The 15371-nt window shown below is 36.6% G+C and overlaps 1 protein-coding gene across 42 annotated transcripts in view; it reads right to left on the reverse strand.

Moving 5' to 3' along the window:
* Nucleotides 1-13928, reverse strand: part of PTPRD (protein tyrosine phosphatase receptor type D) — a 1051440-nt gene extending 1037512 nt beyond the window's left edge. For 39 of the 42 annotated variants that reach the window (XM_015848938.2, XM_015848958.2, XM_015848951.2 and 36 more), the window contains exons 1-2: nucleotides 13408-13500; nucleotides 13053-13159 (exon numbers count right to left, since the gene is read on the reverse strand). The gene's annotated coding sequence lies outside the window, so the exon portion shown is untranslated. Of the gene's footprint in view, nucleotides 1-13052; nucleotides 13160-13407; nucleotides 13501-13679 lie in introns of those variants that run through there. The other 3 variants (XM_032441550.1, XM_015848960.2, XM_015848962.2) reach the window with 3 other exon arrangements.
* Between the last annotated feature and the right edge of the window lie 1443 nt (nucleotides 13929-15371).

Raw genomic sequence — 15371 nt, forward strand, 5'->3', positions numbered from 1 at the left:
AGTCAGCTTTTACTTTAAAATATTTTGAATGGCTATTTCTGCTACAACTAATACATTTTGCCATTAACGTTTTACCATCTTCTCTTGAAACATGAATCATACACTCTTCTGAGAAAGAGTATAGCACTCACTCAAACTGTGTTAACTCTGACTTGCTGCTTACATCTTCTAGCTGATAGTGAATTTGTGTAAAAGAAGTACATGAAAAAGTATTCTTGTTAGTAATGTTTTAACAAGGTCATCTGGTCCCTTGATTCCTATAAACCACAGAGGCTAATAATCTGTAATTTTGATATCTGTAAACAGTATTATAGTAGCATCACAGGATGGCTTGAATTGGGAAGGACCTTAAAGATCACAATCAATCATGGACTGTCTTTTGTTGGAAAATCATGTCGTTCTGAACCCCCATGGTTTCCACTTACTAGACCAGGTTGCCCATTCAACCTGGCCTTGAACACCCCCAGAGGTGGGACATCCACTGCTTCTTTGGGCAGAACATGCCAATGCCCCATCCTTCTCAGTAAAAAAATTCCTCATAAAATCTAATCTAAATCTCCCTTGTTTAGTTTAAGACCATTTCCCCTTGTTCTATGACTATGAGACCAAGTAAATTGTTCATAAACATCTTTCTATAAGCCCCCTTAAAAAAACTATGCAATACTAGTTTATGACCCACATTTTTAATGTACATATCTGTGCATGCCACTGCAACTATCTAATTAATATAACACTAAGAAATGAATTAGTTCATACTGCTAGTTCATACATTTTAATTATCACTCCTTGAAATCTTTCCAGTAATAGATTTTTTTAAAAAGAAGAAAATGGAAAATAAAGCAAGAAGGTGTGCTATGTATCAATCTTTTCTACACAGTGTACACTTAAAACACATTAGCCTTCTTCCAACAAAGGTAACTTCAAAAGTCATTAGGATAATATGTTATTAATTTATTGTTAATTAAAGTAATACAAATACTAAAATAGTTTCAGTCTGGAACATGCATCACTGGATTTACAAAAATTTCCACTGTTATTTTCACTAAACATTCAAATAATGACACTATTATTTACATGCATTGTTCTTGAAGTATATAATAATAGCAAGTGTTCATCTACATCAGGTATGTAGTTGAAGTAACATGCCATTTAACAATTTGGAAACAACTGTATTCTTTTTCTTTTCCATTAATTTTCTAATAATATGAACAAGAGCTTTTTTTTTTTTTTTTTTTTTCCCAGTGTAGTTTTGCATATACAAATTGCTTTTAGCTACTGAAATACACCAATTATGATAATGTCCATATTTATAAACAATCAAGAGTTCACTACACTTTACAATATCTGCAGGGGGGTTAGCAAGGAAGCATTGCTGGAACTGTGTTGTAGAAGAGATGAGACAAAGATCTTATCGAAACATTTCTCAGAATCACAGAATCACAGAATTGTAGAGGTTGGAAGGGACCTCTAGAGATCATCGAGTCCAACCCCCCAGACCACAAAGACCTGATTCCTTGTCTGAGGGGGTTTGTTGGAGGATATTTTTTCCCTCTAGGTTCCTTTCCACTGCTTTCTCTGTGAAATCTTTGCTGATGGGAGGCATAAACTGATGGTTGTTAGAATCAGTTGAACAGCTTAGCAGTTCCATGCTGTTCTCTAGTGAGCATGTTTGCTTCATAAAACTGACCAATTTGGCACTCCAATCACTCCTGTTTTTCCATTTACAACTGAAAATACACAGTTGTTTCTCTGAAGGAAAGTAAAGGGCTGTAGGGATTAAAAGAGATGTATTATGTAGTCCAGGGAAATATAATCCAATTAACACTTTAGTTTCTGTTTCATTAATGTCTGTAAACATCTGTCACACTTGAAAGATGGGACTTTTTTTCCAAGTGACAGGGAATAGACACCTATACAACTGTATAAATGACTCGTTTCAGAATTTACTAGTTCTCACAGGACTTCACTGGAATAAAAATCAAATTACACCTCTATACCATTGCCTTCTACTTAGGCATACAACGCAAACAGATGTGAGTTTTACAAATGAATATATATATATATATATACACATATATATATACAAATGAATATATATATTATACAAATGAATATATATATTATACAAATGAATATATATATATACATATACGTATGTATATATATACATATGTATGTATGAAAGGCATCTCCGAATAAATATGTTGAAGGAAAGAGTTATGTTCACTTCGAGCATGGACTGTGGAAAAATAAATTCCTTAACTCCTAGCACTTAATACTTCCACTGGTTTGCTCTTTAAGCTGCAAATCAAAGGACTGAACTCAAGAGAGGAAAACTCTGTAAGCATCTTCAACTGAAGGCAAGATAAATGAATGCAATAAATGAAGGCAAGATGGCCACAAGTTCTCAGTAAGATAGGCTTCCTTTTTCTGACTTAAAGATTGAGTTAGTCAAACGGTCATTATATTAAAAAAAAAAAAATTAAGAGGAAAAAGATATTGTTCACCTACATTCTCAGTCAGATCACAGCACAGACTCATCATTGCACTCCACTGTATCATCATGGAAGAAAGCACAGGCTTGCCACAAACATACACATCACCCATTTTTAATTGAGGTAATTTTTTAACTACCCCTAGTTTCTTTATCTGTGTTCTTCCTGATCACTAAATAGACTTCTAAAATTTCTGTCTTATGCACAAAGGAGTGGACCTGTGTGACAAACCTGATTTTCATATAGAAAATTACTCCCAAGTGCAGAAGGCATGTAGGACTCTGTCCTCATTTTAAGCCCAGTAGTAGGCAAACTACTATGGTGCTTCTTTCTGGCCTCAACTTATCCCCTGCTGACTGTAAGTAAAGGATTTTTTTGTTTTGCTTTTGTTGTTTGTTTTGTTTTTGTTATTTTAAGGGGAAAAAAAAAAAAAAAGACCACCTTTGTTTTCCTGGACAAAACTCACACATTCACCTTTTTAAAACTGCAAAATAATGCTGTAATATTATTAAGAACTGACTTCCTAATACATTAACACATTTTTAAAAACTACTTTTTTTTTTTTTTTTTTTTTTTTAATGGTAAGAAAATGTATAGATGGTGTTACAGATAACTGCCACCAAAAATCATTGCTATTTGTGACAAAGATGCCCAAAAGGTACTAAAAAGTTTTTACAGAAGAAGAGTAATCTGATATTATACTTCACAATAACTTACAATGCACGTTTATAATTTAAAATAACTGCAACAGACATGATGAGATGGTATAATCACTAAATGTTCCCATATGTGTAACAACAAAGAAACACACAAAATTCCCATACTGCAGCATAAAATACAAAGCAGAGCTCAGCTCAAGCTGTACGCAGTACATTTTGCTCAGAGACACTTAAATTAAATATTCTCATTTCTTTGTTAATATTATTTTAGCTATTATGATACAGTAGAATAAAGATAAGAAACTATCTTATCTGCTGCATTTTTAGTTAACAGAGAGACTCAGCTGCTACTGTAGTTTCTACTACAGTGGAAAAATATGTTTCCTCTGAAGTTCACATTGTGGTTTAGTTTCCACTTAAACACAAAACATCATCATCGTTAATATTACTACAGTTATTAGATGTCTTCTTTATTATCTCTCTAGTTTCATCTGGATCACAAGCTTTCTATGAGATGTAAACATAACTGACAACAAATATGTTATGGCACTGTACTGCTTTTAGAGATACAGAGTGAAAACTTAAACTTGGCTTAATATATTTTATTTGTGCTAAGTTTTCCCAAGCTAATAAAATACAGAAATCCAACACCATAAAGAGATGCCAGAGTTTATGTGAGCCAGTACACCATACTAAGCATGGAATATTTATTGAGGTCATATATATTAATAAAATTACATAAAATGAAATAGAGTAAGGCTTCCTTGGTTCCCTTTTTCTGATTCTTAAATTGCTGTGTTCATTGTAATTATTAGGATAACTTTTGACAGTAACTTAATCTTGTGTATAAGGAAATTGTTTCTGGCTCACATACTGCATCTATTCTCCCACCACACCAAAACCTCAATAAATAGGTTACACTCAGAGATATCCATCTGTAGGAAGTGTTCCTCATGCACTCTATTTCCAGTATAATTCTTGGGGAGAACACTTAGATGTCTTTTCCAACGATCGTTTAATAAATCTAATACTCAAATACCTACAGCAAATGCAGATCCAAATAACTAAAGTGATTCTCGAAACTTTTTTCCAAAGGAACTTATGTAAAAAAAAAAAAAATATTGCAAATAGAATAGTTACCACAAGATTTATCACATCAGCTCTATCTACACTCCAAAAATCAATAGCCTTGACCTCAGACGAAAATATTATTGCCAGTAATCTTTATCAGTTGCATAATGGTGAAGACGTCAATAATGCAGAAACAGAAAACACACCTCACCCCAGAATAATTATATTACACAGATCCCTTGATCCATCTTTTGTTTCCATGAAATAAAAAATAACATAAAAAATAATAATATAAATAAATAAATAAAATAAATTTTAAAAAAATAAAAAATGGAGATCTATCAAAGTAGCAAATAAAAAACTGAATGTTTCTCAAGCTTTGCAGTGCTACAATAGCTTGTATCAGAGGCTAAAGTAAGGAAAAGCACACAAGTTGATTCTGCAGATTAAGCATAGTTAGTAGCACAAGCTTTAGGACTCCATACATAATTTATGAAGAGGGAGAAAAAGAAGAAAAATGGAATATAAAGCAATCAAGCAACAACCAACCAAACAAAAAACAAAAAACAAACAAACAAAAAAACAAACAGCAAGCTTGTTAAAAGAATATGAGCATGAGATTTATGTCACTTCAACATGTACCAACACACACATGTTATGATAAGATTTGCAGAATTTCACTAAGATATAATGTCAATCTGACAGTCAAGCAAAAGTGTTGACTTAGTGACTATCTCTGATAGTTTCAGATATAATTAGTCTTACATTAAAAAAAACCTTGTCTTCAGATAAGAGGAAAGTACTAGATACATGTCCTGAAATATTGACATCCACAGTTCACATTTCCAAACAAAAGAACTGTGCAGTGTTCATGTTCTTAGATGTCTGCCATTACAATGTACTTACCAGTTAATTCTACACATCTCACCCTTTATTAGGAAATACCTAAAAGTTGCATGCACCTGAAAAACTCTCTTAATTTTAACCATTTCTAAGAAAAAGAAAATAGTAAGGATTCCTACATGTCATACTTAAGAGTCATGTGAGTTCTCATCTATGGAGGAAGGGTGATTACCTTCAGTATAGATGAGAAGGAACAGAAAGCCCAATTGTGAGCTGATTTCAAATTACTTCATGTCCCTATCTTCTGTGGGGGGAGAATTATGAAAAAGGAGTAGCTGGAAAACACAGTAAACCTGGGAAGGGCCTTCATTGTACAGAACAAAGCCAACCCTGATCACAACTGAATTTGGATGCTTTCTAATTTACACACTTTTGCCAATGTGATAAAAGAAACACCCAGAAGCTTCTCTTCCTTACCTATAGAAATCTGAAAAAATCCACAGCTGATAAGGAAAAACAAGTACTGTACACAGTGCAACTTGTTCCATGTAATATAAATTTAATGTTTCCCTAACAATCTTAGAACAGAGAGGAAATAATACAGAGTGTGCTCAATGGAAAGAGATATCAAAATAAGAGAAGTACTATGGAAGCTGCTCAGGAAATGATTTTATTCTAGATTTTTATATATAGAGAGATGTATATAGATGGTGCAAGGGAAAAAAAGAAGAAAAAAAATAAAGAAAAGAATAAAGATATCCCTAATTCATTCTAGTCAGTAGCATACTGTATGGGACATGGCATTTTCATGTCTTATAAACTCTTTAGAATAAACGTTTGAAAAAATATTGCATACGAAGACTATTGCACTTTATTTCAAAAATACAGAAGAAAAAAAATTAACCCAGCTTCCAAATCATTCCTCTTTTGTTCCATATAATGCATTTTATGTACTACTGATCCAACTCTCAATTAATAAATGAATTTTGCAGAACATTACATCATGAATATATGGAGAATGGTTAAGAACACTAGGTTACTCATGTTTGGTGACCTATGTTCCTTCTGTTCTTGAAGGTTTACACTTGCAGACTTCCAAGTGGAGGCACTTGACAAAGCAGTTTCCACCCTCACTAACTGATCTTAGCTTCAAGGGATTCTTACAAGATACTGTTCACAGAGAAGAGAAAGAGGAGTAAAATCAATTACACTGACCACATCAGAGTATCTGGAAAGCAAAAACAGGCAAATGAATTTCTGAAGATTTTTAAGTTTATATTTGTAAAAAATGCAACAATAGAATTTCAGCTGTGGAGCTGTGGAGAAGAGCCATTGATGAATAGTCCTCTTCATATTTAAAAAAAAAAAAAAAAAAAAAAGTGCCAAGTTCAAAGAACAATTGTGCTTAACACTGGAGATGTTGATAAAATATCCAAGGAAAAACACAGGACTTGTGTGGCTGACCAGAACATGACATTGCAGTCACCACTGCTTTCACAATTCAGGAGTTACCATTGCTGAAAGGCACTTCCCACTGCCTCACTGTGCTCTCATCCACTGTTATGTCTTCACAAATGTTTAGCAAGCACCAACAAACGTCAACAAGTGCAATTTTTTCCACGTGGAGGAATTCAGTTACACACTATTGCTTCAAACACACTTCCACGTCAGATGCCATTTTGACAGACTGCCACCTGTTGCACAGCAAAAAAATGTGATAGAGTATTGGAGGGAACGTTATATCTCTGCTTCCATACCACTACCACTTGCCTCTGATGTTATGAGACAACATGACAAAATAGAAGGCACTGATGTTATGAGACAACATAATAAAATAGAAAGCATTATTCTCGGAGTATCCCTTACTCATTAACTGTCAAAAACAAAACAAAAAAGAAGACACTTCTTTAAGGTAAATCTAGATGAAGAAAAATACCAAAATAAATTTCAATACATGATAATGATCTTAATGAGGACAGCAGTCCTCATCATTTTCTGTCTTTCATAAGAGGTCTGAGGATGCCACCTGACAGTGTCAAAGCTGCAGTAAGGAAAGGTAAAGCAGCACATTCTTTTCAGAGAAAAGCATTATCTTTGAAGACTGAGTCAACACACTGTAGGATTTTTTTATTTTCTGTAATTTTCAAGCAATGTGATACCTGATGTAATATATGTTTTTACATACTTCCACCCAAGTGGAGATCAATTTAGGTCTTGTTTTGCTAGCAATTTCATAGTCACTCATAGTTGTTTTCCATTATACTGATCTGCAAGTATTGATATTATGCTGTATTCAAATTATGATTAAGTATAGGAACAGACTTCAAGGTTAATATGAAGAACACCAAAATAATATTTTCAGAGTGGATATAAAAATTCTACTAGGGATGTTCTGAAGTATCAGCTGCTTGAAAGTAAGTAAATAACTAAATCTTTAGACTTGAAATAATTATGATATTTAATCCAGTTATAAATGCTTCCTTTTTGCTATGTGTTTAAAAAAAAAAAAAAAAAAGGCTAAAAGTGCAGAAAGAATGAGGAGAATGGGGAACTGACCTACTTTATATACTGTCTTGTATAGCACTGGGCCTGCCAAGACTGAATGTCATGAGAAAAGAAGAAAGGAGAAAGAAAATGCATCAAAGTTAGAGTTAAGTTACTTTGCCTGACATACTCCCACATTGACTGTTAAAATGCTGCATGAGAGTCTAAAAATCACTTAACTTCTAGACTCAGAGTATATGCAATTGTTCTTACACTGTTATTTCTGCAATAATCTTAAGAATTACAGCTCCCTAAAGACTAGCTGGTGTACACTTCCAACCTGCTGCCACCAGAGGACCTTCATTCAAGTTGCTTACCTTAAATCAATCATCATAAAGCAATTGTTTGTCACCTATAAGAAGTTCACCAGGAGGTTATCTGGAAACTCTGGAAATATGAGTTTACCTTACGCACTTTCAGTAATAACTAGAGCAGCTAAGGAGTCCCACATCCCATTAAACCACAAGCTGTTGTATTTACAGACTAGGCAGAAACTGTTTCATTCCTCCTGAAACATTTTTTTTTTCTCTCCAATACATCTTTACACTGTGAACAAAAAGCTTCCGGGAAGTACTATAAATGTTTCACAAATGAGTCAGGTAATCTAAAACCAAATAAAGAAGCACAAGGAAGACCAATTTCTAGACATCCATTGTGTACAGCTCTCATTTTCAAATTTGGGAGCAGAGCACAACATAGCACATGTACCAAAATGTCCCCTCTACTTTATGAAAAACCTTCCTAAAACATACTGAAGAAAATAGCTTAAGCACACATCCTGCTCTTCGTATCAAGATGAGAACTAAGTAGCAGACTAACATTTTCCAGTCAGTGTTAAGAGAAAATAGAAGTCTGGGCCTCTAACATGTACCTTTCTTTCAACTTGTACTTGCTGCTGGAACAGCTTTAATGCAATATACTTATTAGAAATAATAAATTTTATTTTATTTTATTTTATTTTTAAATCATGTTGCAAACAGACATGAAGAAATGTCTTTCTCCAGACATCTCTAAAAATCTAATTCCACATTTCAGTACAGTGCAAGTGTGCATAATCTGAAAAGTCTAATACAATTTCAAACTTTAAGGTACTAAAAGCATCACGGTATTCAGTATAAATGTAAAACATATTAACATTTTGATCAATTCTACATCCTTCCCCACAGGATTTTTTTTAAAAACTGATTTTATAAAGCAGATTCTTCAATTTTCATTCATTTAAAGTATTTAGCCATAGCTTAAGATTATAAAACAGATTTATTTGTCAGCATGCAAGTATTAACAAAGTCAGTAGTAAAGAAATAGAATGAAAAAAATAGATTTATTGTACAACAGTAGTCACTCAGTAGAGCATATTTATTTAATAGAATAAATATATAAGAGAAATAGGACCATTTTTGCAAATACTGACAATAAATGGACACAGATGCATCACTCCATGCTCACATTGACCATGCAAGTAGTAATTTCTCAGAAAACTTATATTTACCACCATTTATTTCTGTTACTGTTTTATGATGAAACTTACTAGAGAAACTACTAGAACCGAAAAGCTGAACATTAGACATCTAAAACTGATAAAAAAGCTAAAAATGCCCTCCTCATATGCCTTCATTTTGCCTAATCTAATGTGCACATTTCTTTCTCTTAATCTTTGTTATTACAGCTACACACACTTAATTTCTGTTCAAGAATTATTTCATCCCTGCCTGCTGCGTATTTCCTATCAGAATTTTAAATCCATCTGTTTGCTACTATTCTTCATAGCAACTAAAGACATAAAAAATGTATAGATGATGTGCACTCCTTGTCAGTACCTTGAGGCTCAATTGTCATTACTCTGTCATCACTGTAGCATAAAACACCTTCTTAATCCATTTTTGTTAGGAATATAATCTAGTAAGTCAAAATAATTAAAAGCCATTAAAAAACTTCTAATACTAACACCCTTATAAACTGTGGTAAATAGTAATAATAATAATAATACAAATGCATGTATATAGATACACCCCAGCCAAAAAAAAAAAAAAAAAAAGATTAAAGATATTTCCACAGTGGCTTTGTGTTGCTTTAGTTTTATGTGTTTTTTTTTTTTTCTTTTTCCCTACTTTCTTCTCCCCAGCTATTTTCCCCAAAATGCCTGGGGCTGATAACGACAAAATAAAAGCTACCTTCCTTGAGTATAGATAACTAAATCCAACCCTAAATTACTGAACCTCTCATAAATGGCACTGTTAAATTTGTATTTGATGCCAATAGGACTATGCTGCTGAGATGGTCTCCTAAGTGATACTAAATCAATTTGGTTCTAAGTATGTGGGCTTTGCGTGCTGATCTGTTTGAACACTAAACAAGATCTGCACTCATGGAACATATCAGTATCCCTTCCCAAAACTGAACTGGCCCATTTTCCAATTTAGCCAATGATGTCATAGTTGTTCCAACCTGTTACAGCATCCTGAGCCTATGGAATTTGCATCCATGCACATTAGAGTTATTAATAGTGCACTAGTTTTTAAAATAAAACATATAAACCAAGCTAACTAAACAGTGTACTACATATGACTATTTATCACATCCATCGTTTTTTAATAGCTTTTGCTGCCAAGTGTTGTGTTTGTGTACTGTCAGTTTCTTCAGTACAGTTTCATATAACTAGTAATATCTTTTTCCATCACAGTTTACCATCACAAAGTTAGGTATACTATATAACTAATATTAAAATAAACAACAAATTTCTCAGCTTCAAGTTAAAGCAAGTATGTTGGAGTTTCTAAGTAAGGATTCCTAAAATAAGCACAGATTAGAGGAATTAATCACTCATTCCTGCAGACTGCTAATATATTTCATCAGGCTATTGTATGATCTGAATAACAAGAACAATTGCATAATAAAACACATTACTGCTGATATATGCAACTTTATCAACTTTAAGATGTAACTATTGTCACAATGAGAGGTCCCTTGTGAAGTTCTCTCGTGTTTCTACTTAATCAGTCTGACCTGATTTGACACTTTCCTTTATCAACAATTATAATCAAGATTATACATACCTATACAATCAAATATAACGTGTACCAAACTTAACTGCCACAATTAGACTCAGATCATTTTATCTAATAGCAAGGAATAATTACAGTTGAGTATGTGCGAAGGTGCTCTTCATACAGATAACAAAGAATTGCCAAGTGATATCCCCAAATTTACAGAAAACCTAGGATACAAACAATGAAGACCATGCTCTGAAAATAAAGCTAAAAGCATGCTGAGATTCAAACTAAACTCTGCGATGTAGGTCATATGTAATTAGACAAATATATATATATACAATTTTATTATTTTTTTTCCCAAGAATATTATTAAAATAGGTACTTTATCAGGCACTCAATATCACATGCTGCACAATGGGGGACCACCTAGCATAACAAAAAGCTTAACTTAATAAACTTCTCTGCAGTCTCAGAACAGTTCATGCAAATTATCTGAATTATCTGGATATATTATTTTAATGCTTTGCCCGCAGGGAGCTCAACACAGCAATGTGCCACTTCAAAATGTTACCTCCTCAAAGGGGGGAAGAGGTGGGGGAAAAAAAAAAAGAAAAAAAAAAAGCTCTGCTTTTAAAAGAATGATAAATTCACAGCTTTGAAGTAATAAGATTTCTTACTAAGCTCAGTTCATCAGGTGTTTTCTCTCTGTCATAAATGTTACTATAAATTACCCAAAGAGTACTGTGATGTGATATGAAAATCATCCTGATTCAGTACCTCAGAACTTATAGCCTACGCTTTGTAATTATTTCTAGCTTAAAGTTTATAAATACCTGAAAGCAACTCTGAACACTGTCCTTCTGACAGTGCTGATTTTAGGCATTTCTGCTCATGTCACATTCATTTCCTAAATAAATTCTGTCCAATTAGCTTTACTGATGTGAAAAACCAGTTTCTTTACTTCACAAAGAAAAGCATTTAATTTGACTCTAATTAACTTCCACTTCTGGTGACATTTACTAGCTATGACTGATGTTGAACCATACCTGAAAACGTAACATTAATTTCACATTGAGATGCCTAATAAACATTAATTCTACACATGTGTTTAACCACTTCTAATGACAGATTAAGTGAAAAGTAAAAGCATGATACATTAGAAATCAGAGTTGTACAGTAGAGTAACCCATTTATTATCCTATTGTACTGCAAAATAATCCAGATTTGTATGAATTTGTAAAGAAGTAAGTTTCTTTCATTCAGATCCATATTGCCCCTAGAAAAGGTGCAGTAAAACGTGAAGTATTCAAATCCAAGTCCATTTGGCAGGAATACATTAAAAAAAAAAATGCTGAAATGTTATTGATTCCTTCTGCTACACTCAAAAAACCTGACTCGACTATATTTCTACTGGCATAACACAAAGGTTTTATTTAGATATTAGCAAGCACGAGCACATATTTTTCATTGACATACTTCTCATCTCTATTTCCTCCCTCTACCTAGGAAACAGTTAATGCTCAATACTGGTACTAGCTGTTTCCTGCAAGAGATGCAGCAAATGTCGATAAAGGGTCCACTGTCCCAAGGGAAATAATGCCTGCAAAAGTTCTCTTCCCTAGACGAAGATACATTTAGTGGTAAATAACACCTAACAGCAGACACCTCATGACATGCCTCTATTTGATCTTTGTACTTTATGTCAGCTTTACTGCTCAGCTCAATCCTACTGCTCATGAACCCCTTTCAAATGAGTTCACCCTTTTGGTTCTCCAAGATCTCTGTCTAAATATCGACAAAACACCATCAGAACTTTTGGATATGTTCCGTAAAAGAACTTAGAAAGCAATGATGTTTTCTGGATCTGCCATCCCCATTAGAAGAAGGGGGGGGCGGGGGGGGGGGAGAGAAAATAATAATAAAAATACAGATTTTACACGTATGAAACTTCATGAGAAAAAGGTAACAATTTCAGAGATTTGAACTAAAAATGCTTACATGTGAAAGCACAGCATATTTATAGTCCACTCACATTTCACCTTATACTGCATGCCCTGTCACCTGGAATTACTTAGCAAGCCACAGTGCTTCAGACCTCTCCTGAGGGTACATCTCTTTGTTTAGGTTTTGTCTATAAGCTAACACATACCTATACTCAGACTAAGGTAGACACTACACAAAACATACCCAGTTCTTGACAGAAACATTCATCTTTTATTTTCTTTCCTCATAAGAAATAATCAAAGCACTTCATGCACTTTTTCCACTGGAAACAGTTCAAGTTACAACAACCAAGTTCCTCTCTGACCAGAACAGTGTGATTTAAGAGCATAAACCATGCACACAAATACATATATATATATACATACTTACACGTCTATGTGTGCATGCGTTTGTGTGCATATGCCATGAACACAGGGTCAGAAACCGAGCACGGAGCATTTACTTACTAATGCAGTCCGCTCGGACCTCTTTGGAAACCTGAAGGAGTCTCCGCTTTCCCTCCTGCCAGTCAGGCGCCGGGTTGTGCCCCTAGTCCACACAGGCCCCGAAGGAACTGCAAAGAGAGATAAGCACATGCCACATCAGGCAGGTCTGTTTTGGCGGGGTCCAGCGCCGCCGCCTCTCGCTTCTTAGGGGTATCCCTGCTTTCCGAACAGACTCTTGCAAAAGAGTCATCTTTCCCAAGATTTTGTTTTGTTTTGTTTTTGTTTTTCCTACCACCGATTTTTTTTAAGCCCTCCCGAGGCTTCTGCGCCCTAAAATTTGCTTGGGGGGCTGGCGAGGAGCAGAGAGGGTAGGTACCTACAACTCTCTCCGATGAGGCCGGCAGAGAGAGAGCGAGAGATAGGAAAGAGGGAGGAGAACGGCAGCGAGCGAGGGGTGGGGAAGGGGGGGAGGGTGCGGGCGGGGCGGGGGGCGGCGGAGCGGCTCCCGCCGGAGGTGCGGTGTCGGCCCGCTCTCCGTGCCCGGCACCGCTGGTTGCAGGCAGGCAGGCGGGAGGCGCAGGGAGGGCCGGGCCGGGCGGTGCACTCCCCGCCGCGCCTCGCGCAGCTCCCGCCGCTCCGCCCGCTCACCTGCATTTCCTTAACGAGCCACTTGATGGCTGGCAGTCGCGGCCGCCCCCCGGCCCTGCCGCAACTTCGGCGCCCGCGGAGCCACGCCGCCCGCGCGGAGCTGGGGCTGGAGCTGGGGAGATGTCGTGGGGCTGCGCTGGGCAGGCACGATGTTGGCCGCTGCCTGCGGAACTTTCCGCCCGGAGGCTGGGGCAACAGGGCGCGGGTGGGGGCACAGGGAGGGAGAGGCGAGGACTGCGCCGGGTCCCCGCGGGTGCTTGCCGCGGCCGCGCAACCAGCCCGGGAGCGGGGTGCGCTCCGCCGCCGCCGCCGCCTCCCTCCGGCGCTGCCTCCTCCCACCGCTCTCCTCGTCGTGCGCGAAAGGAGCGAGTGATCTCCTCGCTATTAATAATAATAAGCCCTATCCCCAGTTTCCTTCTCTCCCTGGGAAAACAATTAATAATGCATTAAAATAATGCACCTTTAAAGCCACTGGCTGGCAATAATAAAATAATAATATCACCACCACTTAAGGGATCGCTGCCGTGGATGTGGTGGTTAGGCACGTTTTCTTATCGTTCACGCTTAAGTGTGAGCACAAATTACTCCTCTGGTATTCAAAAGTCCCTTTCCCTCTACCAGAGCAACTATCATCATCACCATCAAAGAGAAAGGCTTTCTCTAAAGCTGAGTGGAGACACCGCGTCCCTGGGTGGCTGTTGTGGCTGGACTACAAGGAGAGCACCCCCCTTCTCTCCCCCCCCCGCCCCCCCCCCAAAAAAAAATAATTAAATAATCCGTTTGCCCCAAACCAATCTCGTCTCTTCTCCTCCTTTGCTTATATCGGTGGGTTAAGCATAGCATTTGGCCCTTTTAGTGTTTTCCCTTCCGTTCCTCCCTTGACGATAGTTTGTGTATTTTAAATAAAGATTTCATTCTGCCAACCCGCAGGAAGCTTTTAACAAGATGCAGCTGAGCGTGTCGATATCTTATATCTTTTTACTGCTGCTCCGGCGTGTACATCAACTCCAAACTCATTTCTTTTCTTCTTCTCCTGATACTGTAGCATCTCAGAGACAGCGGCGGCGGCAGCAGCAGCAGCAGAGCACCGCTCCCGGGGGACACTTTTACTTTGCCCTCAAAGTATCTCCCAGCAATGAGAGCGTCTGAATCCCCCACCCCCCCTGCACTACAGCAGAATGCTGGGGTGTTTGCTGCAAGATTCCCAGTCCCACTGACATCAGTAAGATCTGGGAGCAGACGGGGTGGGGGTGGGGATTTTTTTTCTGTTTAGAATACAGTTTTGTGTGCGCTATATTTAATTAAGATTTTTCCAGAAATAGGACCCCATCGAGATTTAATTTACGAAGATACCTCTAATGCTGGTCAGTACAGTCTTTGAAGAAAAACATTTGCAGTATTTTGCTTCCCCACAACTGTGCAAAAATGCTCTTCACAGACTTTAAATCGTTTATGAAAGACTACAAAAGATGTATTGCTGTTTGCTTGTTTACTTGTTTTTGTTGTCAATAGTAGCTTTTATTGTTTGGTGTCTTCTTGTTGGGGTTTGTTTGTTTGTTTGTTCCCCCCCCACACACACACACACACAGTTCATCTGCATTAAAATACAACTTTGTTCAGTGTGCCAGTTATCTCTTATTTCTTTTTAAGAGACATATATAAATATATATATACATATATTTTAACCACCTG

The sequence above is a fragment of the Coturnix japonica genome, chromosome Z, assembly GCF_001577835.2.
Source record: "Coturnix japonica isolate 7356 chromosome Z, Coturnix japonica 2.1, whole genome shotgun sequence".
Taxonomy (NCBI): Eukaryota; Metazoa; Chordata; class Aves; order Galliformes; family Phasianidae; genus Coturnix; species Coturnix japonica.